We start from the raw sequence: 7,605 nt of genomic DNA, 5'->3' as shown, positions 1-7,605 counted from the left end.
TTTTATTTACCTAATTCAATATATATAATTTCTGATTTAAAGTTACAGGTGTAAAAATCTTATCTATAGAGACGATCAATGATTGAGACAACAGATACATTTCCAAACACAGTGTAACATCATTTAACATTTAGTTCAGCTTTCTTCAGCAACCTGTTTACATCTGTATCACTAGATGCTCTGGATGAGATTGAAAGTTATTAGAAATTCCATAACATGTTTATGATGAAAAACTTTAGGGTTTTATCATGTTAAAAATAGAAAGGAGTGTCTCCAAGTAGATCCACAAAATGTGAAACTTGTTCTTTTAGAAGAAAAAGTAACTACTTGAAAGGATAAATGGCTCATGAAGTGCATAAGTGCTATAAACTACATGCAGCTATATAGCTGTATGTGTATAGGTGCAAAGGGAGAGACAGAGAAAAAAAAAAGCTACCTGCCACATTCAGTAGAAAAACTAGTTATCTGTGAAGCTGTTGTTGCTTCTACACCTTTTTTGTATAAGGATGGAAAGAACTACTGCATCCAAGTTTACTGACTCTGGGCTGCAGTACCAGTTACCTTACTACATAGAAAGGTTGGAGAAGAGAAAACATACACACACATTGCCCACACACCTGCTTAAAATTCTCATTTACTTAACCTAGTTACATAGCAAAAGAGAACACATTAGAGATGACAGCTGAGTTGCAGCAGCAAAAGATGTTGAATAGCAAATAGTTGCTCTTCCTCTGCTAAAGGAGGTGGAGGACTTGCTGCACATACCCAGCAGCACTGCCCCGTTGTTGCATCCTTCTCCAGGGAAGCAGGGCTGGAGCAATCCTGCTCTCTCTCTTCTGCCTCTGCCCCTGTTCCTGTAGGGACTGTGACTTCCCTTTACCCATTCTTGTCATCTCTTTTCTGTTTTCATGTTCAATGGACATCTTAAATGTGATGAATTTTGTGTTCTCTGTTGTGCCTAAAGAAGGTTGTATCCAGCTCTCAAGACTGCAAGGGTTCAGTGAGCAATAATACAGCAGTTGCAATTTGTGTTAGTCCCCAATAAACTTGTACCCTACCCTAGTACTCTTAATGCCTCTGTTATCAACCTAGGCTTGGGGCCCTGATATATATGAAGGACTGGAAAATGATAACCACAGATTGACTATTTTACCATAAGAAATTAATTTGTTTTCATGGAAAGTATAATTTTTGTTGTCTTTGAGATGGAAATAATTTCCAACTTTACAGAAATTTGTTTTTCCTACATGAAAGAAAGGTAAGAATGAACTAAGAAGTGTATGTCAGAAATCAAGCACCAAATTTAGATGAATATTCTGTACCAGACGCTGCCATAACAGGCAATATTTCATATGTTCAGAAAATATTGCATCACACTTTTGAAGGACAGCTTATTAGAAGTGGTGTAACACTAGAAATGGGCTTCGCAACCAAACCAAAATTGACATGTAACAAGTAAGTTTGGAGTGGAAGAGGTTTAAATTTGAGACATCAAATTATTAGATGTGAGTAAGTCATGATCTCAAATCTCAGGACTGAATCATGATTCAGTAAATATAACAAGACTTTTTCCTCACAAATAGAATGGTAAGAAACCTTCATATTAGATGCCAAAGTACTACAGTTGATAAGCCACTTCAATGAAAGCTTGTTTTCTATGTAGAGATAACATAATACATCAAAATGGCTTTCTTTTGCTGTCATTTAAAACAAAAAAAAAACCACAAGTTTATGTGAATTTTGTTTAGCTGGAAAAATTAGGCAAACAATTGAGCACCAAAGTCTTTCTTGAAGCTTAAGGAAGACTTGGCCCATTTTAAAAATAAACAGAAACCAAAAACATTTTAGGACATAACTAGACATATACTGGTAAGGTCATCTCTGAGAGAAAAGGAATTTTGTGCTTGTGGAGTAAATTGTATATTATCAGTAGGAAAGAGTAATGCAGAAGGGAAGGTAGAGGAATAAATATGATAAGGTTGCTATCTTCTGGATAAAAGAAAGAGAGACATAATTCTTATAACAATTTAGTGGAGGGGAAGTAGATAAAAAATACATTCTAAAAGCAATACCACTACTTTTGTGTGCATACCCTATTGAATTATGAATCTTAGCTCCAAGATCACTGAAGAAAACAGTTTGTCTATTTCCTTTGAAGATAAGGACATAGAGATCAGAAGTAGAATGATTTTTCTTTCTAAAAAAATATTAATCTTTGTTATATAGCCTTTTACAAATGTTTTGGAGTGCTCATCCAAATACAAATTGAGTTGTTGTGCTGTATACAATGTTCAGTAACTGATTATGACTGATACGGCACTTTGTCTCCAGAGCTTACTCCCTCTAGCTCACTCCTAGGCATTCATTCTCCGGTACACACAAACCTGTGTAGGATAACACTGATAGACACAGAGAAGTACAGAAACACATCATGTAAATGGAAGTCCTATTTAATCTCTTGCTACAGGACTTGGAAATCTGAAAGAAAACAAGAACGGTGAGCACCATAGTGTTTCCTGTGGGAGACTACAAGGTTTAAAAGACTTTTGGACCTTCACCATTACAGGTACAGGAACACGAGATAATTGCAATTCTTGGAACAAAGAAGAATTTGGATGCTTATTTGCTTACACATGACTCAAAATCCAGGGGTGTCCACCTATAATTCATTCAAATGCGGATGGTGTTATGCTTGTTTATGGGCATAGAGGAAACATACCTTATACTTTCACAAAACCAGGAATTTGTTGCTAATCAAATCTCAACAGTTTATTATTAGCCCGGATCTAATTGTTATAGAAATAGAATACAGTTAGAACACAAAAAAAAGAAGTCTCAGTATTAGTAATAAAATAATTAAAATGACTATTTGCACAGATTCTAGCTGGTGTTATGCTCATCTTTCCTCTGCTCCTCTGGCTCCTAATATTGGTGGTTTCATTCTGGTGGGTAGCGAGATGTCAGCATCTGGAATCCTTTGTCAGAAAGAATATGTTAATGTTGATGATTTCTTCTTTCCCACTCTAGAATCCACGTAGGATGTATCAGAAGCCTTGCAGAAGACATTGTATTCAAGGAGCTAGTAATCTTGAGCAGGCTATGTCTGCTCTACTGGGGCTCCTACTTCGGGATTGGGAAGCTTGTATGTTATTGATGTAACCTGTAACATAATGTCTTTGGGAAAGGTAAACTCTATGTGGATCAAAGGATGGAATGCAGTGATCTTAACTGAGAAACCATAGCACATTTAGAAGTTAGTGATCCACATAACAGCTTGGGTATCTGTAGGCCTGTGCTGCAGGTCCAGCGTGGCTCTCAGGGGTGAGTTGTGCTGTACAACCCCTCCGCTGCAGAACCACCTCAGCCAGCACATTGATATAGTGGAGCCTGTGGGCAGCTCCTGCTTGGTATCTGCTCTGCCTTGCCTTATCTAACAGTGCAAGAAGTTCGCAAGTGAACATCCTTTAAGAATAGAGTTGTTTTCTTGTAAGGAGATTATATAATAGGTGAAATGACCAAGAAGGAGAGCTTCTCTCCATGGATGGGGTCTTCTCTGCTCTGCACTGTGCACCATGAGAAAAATCCATCTGAGATATGTCCGATGCTGCATGAATACAGGTACCCAGCATCAGAAAGGATGTAAAATTTATTATCTATATCCTTTTTCTTATTCTGTCTTATTATTGCCATTATTTGAATTCTTTTGTTGTTGACCCTTTCTTACTGACATCTAGACAGAGCCCCGCACCTGTGTGTTCTCACTTAGCCCTTCACCCTGATAGAGAACATGGGGTCATTTCTAAAGGAAAGAAGATACAGATTCTGGATTATTCTTTGAGTTTATAAGTAGTACAGATAGACCATGCTGTATCCAGCTTGGGGTTCTATGTGTGTTATCAAACTGACATCAGTTAGTGTAGACATCCCAAGACCTGTCTTAAAAGGGTCCCTCTAGCACCTGTGAAAAAGGCAGCTGAGCCAGGTACATGACCTGACCTCAGGTGGGACTCAGGCCATCCACATGAACAAAATGGATATTCAGGGCTGACTCACTGAAGTGCTCCAGCACTTCAGGATGCTCCTGTTGCTGAGCTTAAACAGATTTGGTGGCCAAGCTAGGTCTTTTAGTTTAAACAATGTAGTTTGTTCAGTCTAGCAAGATCCATTCACGATCAAAGAACTTGTCCTAGAAAGCTCTTCATTCTCGTTGTCAAACCTGTGGCAAATCCAAACAAATTCAGACACTTGTTTCCTGACAAAACAAATTTACAACTCTGCTAAACTAAGGAACTAACAGAATTCAATGTAAATTATATTTCTCCTTCTCCCTCCCTCTTTTTCTCTTTTATGTCATGTCCCTGTCTAAAAACTATGCAAGTGGCCATATCTTTGGCTAGTTTATATTTGATTTATGTCAGCTCAAGCTCTGAAAGATATGGGTAAGAGGTGTTTAAGGTAAACTATTCCAAAAAGAACAATAGAATGAAAAGCACAAGGAAAGGTGTAGAGCACATGCAATTCACATGGGTTACCCTAACTCAGTACAAAATTTTCTTTTTAAGCACAGCCAGCTTTACGGGAGAAGAGTTTCTGGAGCAGGTCAAAGCTTTCTAAAGCAGTGTCTTTTAGAGTTTTGCAGACCTAAATTAATCCTGAAATCAATCATGCTTTTTAATGCATCAATCCAAAATACCTGTTTCTTTCATTATTAGTTCATAAGAGCTGACAGGTAATTGGATCAATCTTCTGTCTGTAGAAGAATTTTACTAATATATGAATTAAAAATTTAACAAAACCAAGTTTACTAAAGTAAAGTAAGGTGAAGATTTTGTAAGAACAGACCAAGTCAAGACAATCAAATTTGGGATTATGACTTAATTATTCACGAGTAGTTTCCTGGGGGCGAGGAACAAAGAAAGAAATTTACGAAGTCTCTAAAACACTAAGATGGAAAAATATCTTCAAGCTCAATACGGTGTGGGTATATTTTGTCTTCATTTGAAAAATGCTATGTAACTGTTTTAAAAAGACTTTGCGTGTTCTGCTTTCCTGTTGACTAAAACACAAATCCACATTTTCTGGAGTTATGGCACCATCTTCTGGCAAGATGGAGTATTTGCTCGGAATCAATAAAATACATTGTAAATCAAATACAAGGTATTTATGTGCTTTCTCCATAGTTTCAATCTCCAGATCATTTCAATTACCATAATCTTCAACTGCTTGTGATAGCTGGCTACGGAGGAGGTCCATGCTATTTCCAAATGAAAAACAAAACCAGAAACAGAAATACTAATACATTTTTGAAAAGGCTCAGCAATTAGTTGTACTTTGGTATGTGGGTGGAGAGATACATACTATTACTTGTAGCACGTAAAATGTTACAGTGGAACTTCACTGTGAAATGAGAGTGATCTTGTCTTTACTTCCTTTACGAAGTTTTCTGTCTCCCTTCATGAGGGCGTGGGAGAGTCTAATCCACATCTGACAGCTGATGAGTAGATACAGAAAAATCGTAGTTGGGATTAGAAAGTGTTTTCGCACATGAACAGAATCACATTTTTCCTGCAATATTTTGTACTTTGCTTCATGCTTTAGGCTCAACATAACCATCAAATCATAGTAGATGACCTGAGGTCTTCTCCAGTAGAATTATTCTATAATCCTATTAATTCTTCAGTGTTATGATTCTGCCAGATCTTATTAAAAAGATTTTTGAAATAATTTAATTGCTTATATTTCTGGGGAAAGTATTACAGGTGAAAGAAAAAACAAACATAAATACCTAGAAGCTGTTGATTTTCCAGTGTCTGATTAATGATTTTTGGATGTAGAAGTTACTGGCAATGTTCTGTTACATCATAGCCACGAATAGCCTATTTTAACATAGTGTTACTGCTTTTTGAAGCTGTAGAAATGATATAATGCAAATTAAACCTGCAGATCACCAGACAAGTATTGAGATTAAACAAAAGTTTCCCAAGGAAATAGTTGGATGCCCTGTCATTTTGGTAATGTCGAAATTTACATCCTAATATGAACTAAATTGTCTTGATAGAAGAATCAGGTAAATAACCTTTTAATATTAGGACTCTTGCATTTTAACTGTCTGTTATCCATAATATGCTACAATTGCACCAACATCTCCAATTTTGTGAAAGCTGAACAGAAAGGAGATATAGGATACTTTTAATAACAAGTTAAAAGAAAACTTTTGGAAGATTTCTTATTACCTTTTTTGATTTTATGAGATATGAGGGTTACAGCTTGCCTATTTGAATTGCCCCTTCACTGCAGAGCTAGTAAAGCAAGAGCTCAGTGTGATACATATCACACTGTAAATATTCTTGAATAACCACACGCTCTTTCTCCTGTTTAGTTAGGCTTCTAGGATTATGTTTAAATTTCTAGGATTATGTTTAAATTTCTAATAGTTTTACTGACACCTGACAGGAGACAAGCTTAATTCTATGCTGGTGAATTGGCTGGAGACAATAAACCTGGAGGCAACTTTAATCAAGTTTTAATTCCTCTGGCTGTACTCTGAATAAGAAATAGTGCCTTAGTGCACACTTTCTTCCTGGCAAACACCTTAGATAAAAGAACTTCCTGTTCTAGAAAAGAAGTCCTCAGACAATTCCTTAGCACACCTACACTACAAGGTATCAGAATAGAAACTATTACTTTTTTCTTCTTTTTTTCCCCCCCCTTTGATTTGCAAAAGTGCGTGAAAGAGAACATTAAAAAGTTGTTAATATTGTAATGTTAGTTTTAAAGGCATACATATTTTCCTCTGATTTCCTAAAGACTCTTACCAGCCACCTAAAAGTGATACTTTGCATGCAGATTTTTCCTTTCCAAAACATTACTAGTGATTTTTAGCAGGATTATTATTTTTTTTTTTTCCTTATCATTAATTCTAGTTACACAGCCATATCTTTAAAGGAGTCCCCTGCATGCCCCACATACCTGAAATACTGAGCAGCCTCGGCTGTTCCCCACAATGCCACCATCATGCAAAATTGAACATTAAGGGCTAGTGCAGGACCTCATATATACATTCAAGAAATTTATGTATTGATTACATCTTTTATTGAGGCAAAAATATTTTTTTATATATATTTTGTTTAGCTCTTACCTTAAAACTAAGGTCTAGACTCACCAGATAGAGCTGCTTCTCTTCCTGAAATCTACTGGAAGTTACAAACTTGCTATACATATGCACTTTGATTGAATGCATGATGAGCAACTCCTGAGGGTAATTCTGCTGTCGCTGCTGCCATCTGCTGCTTACGTTAAAATCAACAGGCTTTAAATGTCAAAATTCCAACATGAAGCTTTAAAACTTCTGATTACTAGGTTACATTTAGTCTTTATTCTGAATAACAAACAACATTTAAAATAAGCAAAATTTAGCAGTAGTATTTGCATAAGGCATTTTTCCCCCACAAAATGATTAATAATTATTATTTTGAGATTATTATTTAAGATAAAGCTTTATAGATTTCTGAATTTATCACCATAATATATCACCATTAGATCAGTAATATTTACTTCAAGTGATGTTTTCTAAATAAAAATGATACCATATATTTGTAGGGGATG

General features: G+C 36.0%; 1 long non-coding RNA gene across 1 annotated transcript; it reads right to left on the bottom strand.

The window, feature by feature from the left end:
• Window positions 1–2,559: 2,559 nt before the first annotated feature.
• LOC308186747 lies at window positions 2,560–7,176 on the bottom strand. Its single transcript, XR_013944246.1, has 3 exons — window positions 7,139–7,176; window positions 5,359–5,491; window positions 2,560–4,216 (listed from the first exon to the last, which is right to left on the bottom strand). It is a non-coding gene; the product is annotated as an uncharacterized lncRNA (long non-coding RNA).
• Window positions 7,177–7,605: the final 429 nt, after the last annotated feature.

Source organism: Anser brachyrhynchus, assembly GCF_964034855.1.
Source record: "Anser brachyrhynchus genome assembly, chromosome: 1".
NCBI lineage: Eukaryota > Metazoa > Chordata > Aves > Anseriformes > Anatidae > Anser > Anser brachyrhynchus.
Note: the sequence above shows the minus strand (reverse complement) of the source record. Positions and strands in the feature narration are given on the sequence as shown.